Source organism: Phyllopteryx taeniolatus, chromosome 12, assembly GCF_024500385.1.
Source record: "Phyllopteryx taeniolatus isolate TA_2022b chromosome 12, UOR_Ptae_1.2, whole genome shotgun sequence".
Classification (NCBI taxonomy): domain Eukaryota; kingdom Metazoa; phylum Chordata; class Actinopteri; order Syngnathiformes; family Syngnathidae; genus Phyllopteryx; species Phyllopteryx taeniolatus.
Window position 1 is genome coordinate 17,571,255 of NC_084513.1, and position 13,996 is coordinate 17,585,250.

Here is a 13,996-nt window from a genome sequence, read left to right on the forward strand (position 1 = left end):
AAAGACTGATATTACTACAGCTTACTAGACTGTCTCCATGTTTCTATATTACATTGTCCCCATGTGGCCAAGCGGGACACATCTGGAGCAGCACATAAATCCACTGAACTGAAGAGAAACATTTGAAATATTATAGAGTGCTATTTGTTTTTTTAATTAAACTTGGAAATGTAAAATATTATAGAGTGCATGTTTTTTTGTTTTTTTTTATAAACACACTACAAATTGTTTTTATGTTTTTTTTCGGGGGGGAGAGGCTACAAGAGATTCATGGCATCATTTATTTCAATGGGGGAAAGATGATTTGACATATAAGTTTTTTTGTGTTAAAAATGTCGTCACGGAACGAATTGAACTTGTATCTTCAGGCACGAGTGTACACGCAATGTTTTTTAGTAACATTTGAACATTAATAAAAGAATCCAAATCAAAGTCCTTTTTTTTAACCACACCTCCTTCTGGCTGAGAGTCCTTTTGAGCCACGGAGCAATACAACAAAAACAGCAAGTAGAAAACTACAACAATTATTATGCAACCATCCATTTTCTCCAGCGCTCGCCCTCATTAGGGTCACTGGGTGAGCCGAGATTCGAAATCAGAACCCCAGAGTTGTGAGGCAGGCGTGCTAACCACTAGGACATTACTATAATGACGAGACAAATGCATTTCTACAATTAAATCCCGGCTCTGTATTAAACATAAAGGATGTCATATATGAAAGAAAGAAAAACAAATCCATCTGGCGGGTGGTGGTGTGGCCAGTAAGTTGATTTTGTCTTCTGCTCGGCGCTGAAGTGCTGAAGAGGACGAAAACAGAGAGGAAGAAAGGACATGAGAGGGCCAATCCGTGTAAAGCGTAATGATGCAAATTCATGCAAGGCCCGAGGACGGACGGTGCGATTCTTTTTTTTTTTTTGTGTCAACTCTTTTTAATTTCCACCTTCAAACGTGAGCACGCGATCAAAGGATACTTTTATGATCACAGAGTCGCCTTTACAGGGAGGATGCGCAACACAGAAATGTTCCTTCAAGGACTGCCCCACATTGGCCCAGCGTGAGTCACAAGCTGTTCAGAGTTTTGGTGTGTTTTTTAACGCCACTTTCAGATATGCGAGTCAGCGCATTAGGTTTTCTCTTTCCATCCATTACAATTTGCTCCATCCAATTGATGAGCGACACTCCACAGAAGATGTTTTGAAGAAATAAACGTTTACGAGCGCTACGCGAAACAATCGTCTTAGTACAGTTCAGTTGTGTTTAACTTTAAGGTCAATACGTTTGCATTGAATCTTCACAGACACAAAGTGAATTCAGAGATTTGTTTCTAAATAGATTATACATGTTTGAAGAGATTTGCTGAGAATGTGCTAAGACTGAGAACTACGAAGTAAAAATTCTTTTTTACCATTTCAGTTTTCAGGATTTTTTTCGATATCCGGCATGAGTCGCCCTTCTATCACTATATAAAAACTGTGGTTATCCGAAGCAATTCCGCATGACTTATGTGGCCCATTCCAGATGGCAAAATTTACAGAACAGCTCGGTGTCATGATTTCAATTCCCAAGTATTCTGTATTTTGTGTTATTCAGGCTACCGTAATATGTTGGAACGCAAAGCACTGTGGATACGTAACTACCAGCAAGTGTGTGCTCAAGGGAGAGATCTACTTTCTTATTCTTACACTAAAACAAAAGATTATATGAGGTTATAATAAACATGGGCATACATCCACAAACAAGATTTAGGAATTCAAACCATCATTATGAATGATGTCGTACAAATCTTGCATGTAAGTATTTCCTCTCTTACCTGAACCCAACGTCACGGGCTGTGGATTTGGACTGAAATTATTTTCGCGGACAGCCTCTTAATAATAACAATAATAATGATAACGTCCTTGTGACTAATGTGGTGCACGCGTGTGCGAAGGGAAGCGGCCCACCTGCGAGCGCGTGATAAGCATTCGGTGAGTGGCCGAGCTGAGAGTGCGATGGTACTGCGATAAGCTCGATAAACACCGAGCTGACATCGGGAGCGCCGCGCCGCGCTCCCCGCATGTCAAATATTCATTAGCTCCGAGCACCACTGCACCGTCTGACCCAAAACAGCAAGGAGATTCTGTGCACATTCTAACCCTCCTTCAGCGTGACTTTGACTTCCACCCTCTGCACACTGCAAACAGCAACGTGCGTGTGTGTGTGTGTGTGAACCATTACTTCATGGTCACTCCAAAAGTCTGTTTACCCAGTCATGTTCAGGGACCTCTTGGAGCGTGAGGATCATGAATAAGGGACACGGTTGCATAGTATTCCCTCGCAAAAGTTGCCAGTGTCATTATTGTGTGACTACTTAGATAAAGGCCTTCGAGTCAGGCATCTTTATTAAGCACCTCATCAGATTTCATCGCCGCTTCTGCTCACAGACCTGAAAATATGTGCAAATATGGATCGCTATGGTACGCATTGCATACATTTGGATGGATTAAATTCTATAAAGGCAATACAGTACAGTGCAATGTTGAGGCTAAACCAACCCAATGGAAGGTCATCTCTCATTTAGCAGGATGGTAAACATAATGAGGGAATTTCCCATTATGTCCACATTCATACCACAAAGGGGAAAATATACTTGCGCCTTCTACTCAACGACTTCACAAAAATAAAATAAATAAATAACCCAAAATGACTTCAATCTGACAAAAATGTAGAAAGTCGGAAATAAATTACACACGTCATTGACAATAAATCTCTGCTATTCATATGAAGTGACCCCATGTGTATTTCATGTTGCAATTGTGCTCATCTGTATAGCACATTGTTCTTTTTGCTTTAATACTTTTTAAAAAAGGCTGCTCGAAAATAAAGGAGCCAAAGCTGGACATAGATGGCTTCTAGAAGAAAAAAATCAAAAATAAGGATGTGAGCAGTCTAAATCAAAATGCGGCTGCCCGTCAACCCCAAATAAATAAATACATAAAACAAGCGTTACAAGAGAATTGGTGCATTATGAGATGTTTGCTATGATGGCACCCCAGGGTGAGCTTTATCGTTCCATTCAAGTGTAGAGAGCTCCAAGAGAAACGCCCTGAAAAGCACATCACGGTCCGACTGCAGAGCAGTAAAGTGGAAATGTGTGCAGTCCTATGAAGCCTTTCATAGTGAGACCTCAGCCTGAGGTACAACAAAATTGGACACAGGTTCTTGCCTTCAAGTCGTTCTGATTTCAAAAACCACATTTCCCAGAAGACATCATTGAAATTGAAATCACCAGGATAGCTATTAACTGTAAAGGCATTTTTCAAAAAAACGTACCTAGGTTCAGTTTGACCTATTGTGCATCAATAAATGTATGCTCGGGTTACGTTTATGGTAGAGGTTTGGGTATGGTTAGAGCAGTTAGGGTAAAGGTTAGGGTTGGTTTCGAGTTACATTTGGGGTTTAGGCTCAAGGATAGAGATTTGGGTTAGGGATTAGGGTGTGGGTAGGATTATGGATGATAGGTTTGAAGGGGAAGGGTTAGGAAAACGGCCATACATAGGCTGATGAGTGCCTTGCTGTACTGTAGCATAACTGTACCCCCACAAAAATACCCAATGCCCCCCTCCCTTCCACCCCCGTGTACTGTGCCAGGGCCTCCTCTATAACACCATTAGCATGTAAAGTGCAGCTGAGCCCTTTGGCCAGCGAGTGCTGATTGGCTGCACCAGACTTCCAGTTTCTTGGTGGAATTGAATTATTGTTGAGGGGGGGGGATGGTGGTGGTGGTGGGGGTGGGTTCACATGGGGGAGGAAATGATAAGGAATTCTGGTTTTCTTTTTATTTCTGGAACGTCTTAACCTCCAGAATCTGCGCTGAATTCTAATTCTGTATATTATAGGATAAAATACACACTAAAAAAAGGCGTCCCATAGGAAATGGCAATAAAGGTGAACACAATCCATTTAAGAACTGTTGACCAATTTTTTACAAAGAAAATTCTCATTTGAAATAATACATTCCAGGGTCCAACACTCTTCATCTCATCGTCTACAGTATAACAACTGTGCTGGTAACATTTTAGCACTCCTGATTCTCACATGTGTAATAACAAGTTCATACTAAACTCAAATAAACAAAACAATCATTTTTGCAGATTCCCATACAAATGTAAAAAGTATGGTAGCAGTATTCAACTTCAGAGGTTCCACTGTGCTGGTTAAAAGAAGAGATCTCATCAGATGGTGCAGGCGTACCCAATATTGCAGTGCCTATAAGTGTAAACAAACCATTCTTAAGACAACTTTCAGCTAACTGTCCTCCAAGTGTTACTCGTTATTATTCAACTCAGTTCCCTATGTACTTGTGAACATCAATGGACTTGAATTGACTTCGAGGCTCACTATGAAGGTGCCTGGTAGCCAAAAGGTTTTTTGGGGGTGTCTGTGATGACGGACATAATCAGCTCATCTCATCAAGTCAACACGAAGCCATTATTATGGAGTGAATCGTTTCTGCAGGCTACAGCTTCCTTTTGTTCTGGTTCCCTTTCATTTTCACCTCCAAAGCCCATAAGTCATGGAGGGGGGGGGGGCATATTTCATATGGATCATATTGAGTTACATCAGGAGTTCTCTGCTCACCAAAGGTGGAAACGTGAAGAATTAATCAACCCAAAATCACAAAGGACATTCTTAAATGGATAGAAATCATAAAAAGAAGGAATTAAAGGAGCACATAGCGGTAGCTAGCGAGCTAGGCAGGTGCTAGTGCTAGGCAGGCAGGTAGCTAGATAGCGAGCTCGGTAGCTCGGTTGGTCACTAGGTAGGCTGTCCCGTAGTGAACCAAAGCTTGGCGCTTGGCGGTAACGCGCATAGTGTAAGCGCTGGAATGAGGGCCGTGAATTGTGTTCAATAAGTTTCCGGCAGTGCTGGCTGCTCTCGCGGGATTCACTGAATAATTGAGCAGGGTTCTCGGAGGAGGAAAGGCAGCCAGCCAGCTAGCAGACGCTCGATCTCATCCTACTCCCTCCTGGGTCCCCTGAGCTCAGGCGTGGGGCGCCGCTGATGCAAACAACACGGTGCAGAGATGTGCCGGTCACGGCCCGAGCACGCCGCCGCTGCGCGCTATGCGCCTCAGACGCTTCACAAGGAAGGCAAACCGTGCCAAAGCCGAGCAGCAACAGAAGTGTGCTTGCTGGCAGGATCACAAAAGGACAGAAGATGTTGAAAGGACTTTCTAATTTCAAGGCAGCCACAGAACGTAGCGCACTTCTGCCTCCGAGCCACGAACACTTCCTCCACCATTCTTGCCCCACATTTCCACTTTAGTGTGGAAATATTCAGATTTTTTTTTGAAGGTGCAAAATTCCCCTGTAAAATGTATTGCGTGACTATACAATCTATTAAACTTCTTTTCATAATATTTAGACTTCTTTCGTATGTTAAATATGTATTCTTGACAATGAATGTATGTTTGCCATTTTATGAGCACTGCCCTACAACCTTCCATGCGCCACGGACCGCAGGCGAGTCACTTTAACGGATTGGAAGTCCGACATAGAGGCAAATAAAAACAAATGATTCAGTATATAGCTCACCATGTATGAAGGACAAAAAACTCCAAACCGCCAGCAACAAATTTGAAGCAGAAGAGCTCCTCGCAATGTTGACATTTGGCCGTCGGTGCAATGTGGTAGGAACACGTTACAGCCATTGAACAGTCAGTGAACGTAGGTGAAAAAGGTGTACAACGTGCAATATGATGTTTCACCTTCAGGGGGCGCTTTACTGACGACAGCCTCTGGAGTGCGGAAGATGAAAAAGTGCTTAAGTCCACGGGAGAATGCGCACATGCAGCACTCAAAGCCAAAGTGAACAGGGAACACTCCCGTTTGGGGTTGCCCCACCCAGACTGTGTACAAGGCACGAGGGTGCGTAAATGACAGATTGGAGTTGACGGAAGAGCGCGTGCAGCCAGAGAAGCGCACAGCTGCGCGCCTTTTCTGACTTGGGAACACGGGAGAATCTGCCCCGAGGCTACCACGATGAATTTGGACTTCAAGTTATTTCTAGATCAAACTGCAACCGGCGCTGAGTCATCCATTATGCAGCAACAAGTCGGGAAAAATCTCAACTTGTTATTTGATGTACTGTAAAAAAAAAAGAAGTGGAATTCATGCAGCGTAATGGGAACGCAAAAGTGCGACCTTGCGGCACACGGCGTCTTCGATGAACGCGTTAATGATGCCAGCTGTCGGACTTCTCACTCCCTCATAGTCATCATCGCACGGCGTGAAACCCTTTGCGCATTAGGCCAGGGGTCTGCAACCCACGGCTCCGGAGCTGCATTTTGGCTCTTCCATCTTTCTGCTGTGGCTCTTTGTGACTCCGGAAAAGAAATAATGAGTATTTCATTTCAATTTCAATTGAAATGGGCTCTTTCATTTTTCAAATGTAATTCTAAATTTGAAGATTAGGGTGCTCTTGTAACATTACAATAAAATGTTTTTTTGTCGCTCCAAATATGTGTCACAAGCGCTGATGTGCGTTATTTGGCATCAAGTTTTATCGAGCTATTCGTGAAGCAAACCGTAGATAAATCCAAGAAAAGTTTCGGAAGAAACTAAATTATCCTCACGAGGGTCGCGGGCGCGCTGGAGCCTATCCCAGCTAAATTGTACGTGCTCAATGAACTATATTCAAAACAAACACAGGTGACATCTTATGATAGTGTGAAAATGAAGGTGACGTCAACAGCCCTTATGTGCCGACGTTGTGCGCTGAGGAACTTTATTTTTATTTGAATGTATTCCTCATCAAAAAATTCCACAGTCATACTTTTAGGACTTCATTCTCGTATTTCATTGAGTGTTGACCAAACTCCTTTGCGCTTTCAGACACATGAAAAGAGAGAAATCCTTGCTGTGGTGCATTTTATACAACATTGTATGCTACATAACAGTGTGAATAGGTTTCCTCAGCAAAAAATGATCAAATCTTCCATGAAGGTTCATCTCGTTATGCCCACGGGCATACTCTCTCTCACACACACACACGCGCGCGCACACACAAACAGTCTCACTAACTGTTTAAATTGCCAACACGAGAGCGTCCCCTGTTTTAAACGCACAACATGAAGAGAATGTGAAGGCAACGTAGAGTAAAAAAAAGTGTCATTTTTGCCTCACAGCAGGACGTGTGTTGTTACTGTCCGTTGCAATCGCGTCTGATACTGTAGAGTGGCCTGTGGAGTGCCTGAACAAAATCAAGGGTGAAATAAAACAACCAAGTAAATCTTTCTTCCTATTTCTGAAAAGCCCTTCTGGACTTCCTAAAACCTAATTTACATAATAACCCCGCCGCACACCACGCAATTTCTCCACCCATGACATTATCAGCTAGGTTGGGTGAATATCCAGAACTGCTTTCAAGCGACTGCACTCTCTGAAAGACGATCATGTCTTGGTATGGCACAATTTCAATAATTAGTATTAGAACTTCATTGTCATAATATTAAAGCTTTTTGCCTGTAAAATTTAGGTACCTTTCATAAAACTATTACAACTTCAGTCTCTTAATACTAAGCGTTCTACTTTATGCTCATAACATAAAACATTTCCCAGTAATATAATGACATTTTTTTTCTACTAGAATTACGACTTTGTAAACTTTATATTTATAAAATTCTGGGTTTTTTTCCATGTAGCATTAGGATTTCTCTTAAGTTATGACTTCATTCTCATTAAATAATGAAAAAAAGTATCCAAATCTTAATATTACTTTTTCTAATAACATATTATGAATTCTATGAGTATTGGGACTTGGAAAATTACGACTAATTACTTCTTTTCTTCACATATTTGATATTTGACTTGATTTTTTTTCAGAATATTTCGACTTTTAAGATATCATCCCAGTCATTTTGCCATGATGTGGCCGCAGTACTTCATTATCGTGCTTTCAGCTGCTTACATCATCAAAATTAGTCACAGTGGCCAGCGGAGTGTTGGCGGAGTTTTTTTAAACAGGCGTGTCATGCCGGCCGAGGTATCGGTATCAGGAGTTTGTCCCTGCGGCCCAAATGAAATTCAACCATTGGAACGAGCTGTCCTTGGGGTGCTGGAATTGCTCTTTTCATCATTTCATTTTCATCTTGCTTTTTTCCGAGTGGAGTCTTTGAAGGTCCTGACTTCTTTCACCCCAACTTTCTGCAGTGACTCATCTCTCCGAGCCTCCTGACAGAAAAGTACACCTCAAGTTCACTTCACTTAGCCAACTCGAAGTCGAACCCAATGTAGAATGTTACAAAAAAAACTCTCCGTATGATGAAGTATGGTTTTACCGCCGCAATGCTAAACACATTTCTACTCAAACTGAGCATTATTATGTCTGTAAAGGCAGCATTTTTTTGATACAGCTCTTGTATTGGATTTCATTAGATTATACTACATTACTACACAATTTGTAGTTTGTGGAATGACACATTTAGTGGCAACAAAAGAGCTTTTCCAGAATAGTGTTGTTCTATAAAAACCTCACTGCTTGAAGAGGTCCGTTAGTATAAACTAACATGTGAGCCATAAAGTATATGCAATTCACTTTTCTGAAGAGAATATTCAGGAGAAATGCCTAGTTGGTAATAGGGGAGGAAATGGAGGGGAAAGGTTCATCACAGAGCATTTAAAAACATATGGACAAAAGTATTGAGACAACATAAACTCTTCATATTCTCAAGGCTTTGAATTTTGTGAAAGAAGCTTGGGGAAGGCCCTTTACGTGCCCCTGTGCACAAAGCAGCAAGTTCCATAAAGGCTTGCTTGCGTTTGCGCTTGAGTTTGGTGTGGAGGAACGAGAACGCTGATTCCAACGACTCAAAAATTCCCACAGAAACACTCCGGCATATTGTAGAAAGTCTATCTTGGAAATAACCAGTGCCTTTCTATTTACATGACTAAGGAGCGAAGCGACGGGACAGCTCGTCTCGGATCAGTGTGACAGAAACAAGATTTGTCATAAGTTTGTTGGTAAAATGATGATAATCAAGCGGTAGGGCGGCGCCCCTAACGTCCTTATTGACCAGCTTCCACTGTTTCAAACCCATCTCAGAGCATTTAACTTAAAAATTAAATTGTAAGCCATAAATGATGATTTCAATTTTTTTTTTAAATGCGCGTACATGCACATGCAGCGAAGACTCTCTGTAATGTTCACTAACAACCTAGGTTAAACTTAGTTCCACCCCAACATGCAAAGATTCTAGTCTCAGTCAAGATGTATCACTTGAACACTACTTCCTACTGTATTAAGACAGGGCTTTTGCAGCATTTTGTGGCATCATAGGGTGTTTCAGAAATAGCAGCAAAACACACAAATTGGTGAGGTTTTCAGCTGGGGTCCTCAGGAAAAAAAAAACACTAAGAGGTGAATTCATAATTACTTAACTGAAAATATGCAGGGGATTGCTGTAACACTACCTAAAAAAAAAGCATGTAAAAACTAAACAGTACTGGTTCAAGTACGGAACCCTGCGGAACGCCATGACTGAGTTTTACACATAGTCGTCGTTACTGATGTTTTCAAAAGTTAAGTGAACTGATAAGTATGATTCAAACCAATTTTAGAGGCATACATTCCCAAGAAATTCCAGATTGTATGACTTTAGTGGCATTGGACAGGCACATAAAAATAGAAGCACATGAGGTGGAAGAGAAGCTGAGGTAGGCAGCTCCAACTACATTGGCAAGCAGAGAAACAACAGGAAAGACAGACACACCTCAGCTCGCTTTGCTTCCCGCAGCTTGACACACAAATGAAAGCCACAGGGAAGGAGAGGAGACCAACATGCAGCAAAAGTACTGTCAGTCAGCGGCAGAGCAGGGCGAGGGGACGCAAGGTGCTACGGCACACGAATTGGCCATGGGGGAGCAGATGTTCCCGCACTGTGTAGAATCTTCTCACTAATGGTCGCTGCTGGCATTGCGCTCCGGCGTACTGTGACCATCTCTTGTCTGTGCACGCATCTTTATTCATGCGGCTGCTCTTATTTGCGGCACAGCGGATGTGGTTGAATAAGCTTTGGCTGCTTTTTGCTTTGCAGGCTTATCATATGTGATTGCTGCTTTCAGACTCATACGGACATGCAATGGCAATCATGGCAATTACTCTCAATGTGCACAACTGCTTATGTATTATTCATTCACTTATAGCTGCAACTCAAATGATGGCAGTTGTTTGTTTATAAACTATATAAAATGCTGCTGACTATTCTTGCTGTTGTTCACAGTCACTTCTGTCTAGTATCTGTTTTTTTTTTCCATGTAAAGTTGTCCTTCCACTGCTGATATAGTATTACTTCAGTTATTTATACATGTACAGGTTTTTTTTTTGTGTTTTTTTTTTTTACAAAACAAAAAAATTCTGCTGCCTATTCTTGCTGTTGTTATTGTTCACCTCTCTCTGTAAAGCACTGTATCTATTCAAGGACAACTTGCAATTCACATCTGTACATACTGTCTAACAATCATGCAATTACTTGCCTGTTTTTATGTATTATTCTTGTGCGCCGTGACACTCCACGTTGCTGAACCTTTGCCATTGTGGGACAAATAAAGGCTAATTCTATTTTATTGTATTGTATTCTCCTCAAGAATGCAGGTGAATGTCACACAGAGTTCGCAGGATGTCTGTGTAATATCTAAAATGTGACATTCTCCATAGCTACATCCACTAAACTTATGCAAATCCTAATATTTAGGCCAAACACACACACACACACACACACACACGTACACGTACACACAGAGTGCAAAGTGCGGGTGCGTATATTTCTGGTGGCGTGCCGGAGCTCGTCACGACTTAAAGTGGATCATCCACGCTTATTAGTCACACACTGAATTTGATCCAATTGTGGGGAATTAAATTAAACGTACTTCCAACTTAGGCAGTAACATGAAAGGTGGAGGATATGACAGTTTAAATCAATCAGTAGTTAACAGTATTTTTTTTTTTTTTTTTTTAACTGAACCATACAAGTAGCATACAATTTCAGTTGAATCTTAAAAGTTCCAGACTATCCCATCAAACGTTGGGTGAAAGGAGAGGTACAGCCTGTACCGGTTGGCAGTGATTCGCAGGGCACAGAAAGACTAAACGCTCAATTGCACGATAGAAAAGACAACTGAGCGAGCGTCTTCAATGAACCTAACATGCAAGTTTTGGAATATGGGAGGAATTCTGGGAAGATCCACACAAGCACAGGGACAACATGCAAACTCTACACATGAAGGCCAGAATAGACACAAACAATGGTACTGATATTTCTCCTTTTTGCACGGGCATCGTTGAGGCAGCCGTACATTCCGTGATGGCAGCCAATTACGGGCGCTTCAAATGGCGGCCAGGCCGTCTCTTTGCTTGCGCGGCCATTTTTCAAAGGCAGACAATTATAGAGGCTTTTAAACGCAGCTCTTGGTCATTGGAGGTGAACAAATTCCCTGTTTGCGATAAATGGCCTCGGCGGCGATTGGTCCAACGCGGGCCACGTAGGTGACGGGCCGTTCACTATGGCGACCGTGCGATTTATTCAAATGAGGTCCTTACTTCCCCCGGCCTTTTAGTCAGCATGTTTTAGCCATCCCCACGTTGCCACGCTAGGAACTCTCCGCCCTGCCGCCTGAGAATCGACAAACATGATGCTCGCAGCATCATAGCCTCATGCACACAAAGAGAGAAAAAGTGAGGGAGCGAGACATAAGGGTCCATCCAGCCTGCTACGGGGGGGATATATTTAGACCGAGGCTTGCGTAATGTGCTTTTAACACAACACAGAGTGGATGAATTTTTAATGCCAGGGCGGAGAGGGGGGAAATGAATAATGTTAAGTATTTAATCTGTTGCTTAGGGAACAGACAGAGATGTGAGATCAGCCTATGATGTGCAGAATGGATGACGAGAGACAGCAAGGAAAGGAGGCTGAGGGGGAAAAGAAACACTTGGGGTGGGAAAACATTTCGGCTCAAGGGCCAAATTGACATTTTTCAAACAGACAGATGAGTCAGATCAGTATTTGATTTTAATTTAATTTTTTTTAATTCATTGTCATTTGTTTCATTTATTATTTAGAAATGATTTAATAATAATTAACCAACTACATATTAAAATAAATACAAAGGTTAAATCTACATACATGTTAAATGATTTATGTAAAAATATTCAATTTTAAAATTTATAATCCACTTAATTTTAATAAATTAACCATGTACTACAGTTGATAAAATAAATAAAGGCATAACATTGTTTATTATTATAATATTCTATTAATAACACAAAATAATTAAAATAATTGTGATGTATGAGATTAAGGAAGAAAAAAATGAAAACGTTTTTTAAATAACCAGATTTAATAGTTAAAAACAACATTCATATTAATTTGATGTTATCTATTAATATTTTCACTATAATAAACTTATTTAATGAAACACGTATTTAATAAAACATGTCAAGTGTGTTTGTGAAATTGTTGCTAATGCTAATATTTTTCATTGCATCATGTTCTTTACTATTGTTGTCGCGACTTGGTGACGATAAGAAAATGCAGGTCCCGGCATGACAAATGGGGAACCACTGATTTAGAGTCTTCATCGAAGCTAACATGCATATTTTTGGAAAGTGGGAAGATGCTGGCGTACCCCGAGAAAACCCACGCAAGCGCAAGGAGAAAAATCATTTCTACACAGGAAGTTTGGTGCCCAGATTCAAACCCCCGACCTCTGAACTGTGAGGCAAATATTTAACATGCTGCCACTTATATACTTTATTTCATTATTTACACTAAATCAAATATTACAGGACTCTTTGGAATGTAAATGATTGGTGGGCCAGATTAGAGAACGGAGCGGGCTGTATGGACTTTTGCCCCCCCCCCCCGTGTTAGCGGACTGTGCACGAATGAATAGGCGGGAAAAACAACAACACAAGGAAAGCTCCCTGGCGCTGTGCCTGCGGATGCTCATAATGCAGAGACATGACCAAATATTCTGTCTGACATTGTTTGGCTCGGGCCAACAACACAACATTGTTACTCGTGCTGTCTCAAAATTGCTTCCTCTTGTCTGCTTTTTGTTCTTTGGAGGTGGAAAATAACAAAAGGAGTCGTCCCTGCAGAGAACTGTGAATAATATTAAAGACACCATTTACATATTAGACAGGAATGCATTTGAGATGACAGCAGATAGTCACGTGGCACAAGAAAGGAGGAAAAGGGAAGTGACATTTGAGTATTTTGTGCTTTCATGAAAAGGGTGACGATAAAGTGGATGGGCCGTGCGCATTCGACTGGCAGTCAATCAAAACGTTTGGGATAAATACGCTACAAAACGTCGGGGTTTCATATGGCCTTTTCCTTCGCGTTCTCACAACACTTGGTGCAGAAGGAGTGCCAAAAGAAAAACTGAGCAACTGCAGCGTAGTTTACAAAATCTCAGTTCAGCGAGCAAATCGTTAATTGGTCGGCGTTTGGCTTGGAGCAGCAAACTGATCAGCGGCAGAATTGTTCCTACATTTCTTGTTTTGGATGACATTGTACAGGTGTACCTAATGTTATGGCTGGGGATTATCTATACCGCACTTGCCTTGATGACACTGAGGGCATATATGTGAGATTAAGCAGCTGCAGCCACCCTCATCGTTCGGTTCAATCCACAGCCCCCCCCCCCCCCCTAAAGAGTCCGACAGCGTAAATCCTTGTAAGAAGACCCAAAGACAGGTCGTGAACGTCCATCTGTCGCTTACGTCCGCCGTCGGCCCCAAAAATAGTCTTGACTTCACAGCCCACTCCGGTGACGTGTACCCACGCTCGGCGGTTTGTGACGCCGTGTTCTCGCTCGAGTGTTATTGCGGGTGGGAAAAAAATAGCGAGAGAGGATGAGAGGAAAACCGTGCAGTGAGTCACGCAGCCCCACGGGGATTGACCCAGGCGGGTTTGAAAGGCAAGAAGACATCCTCACATGAATCAAAGACG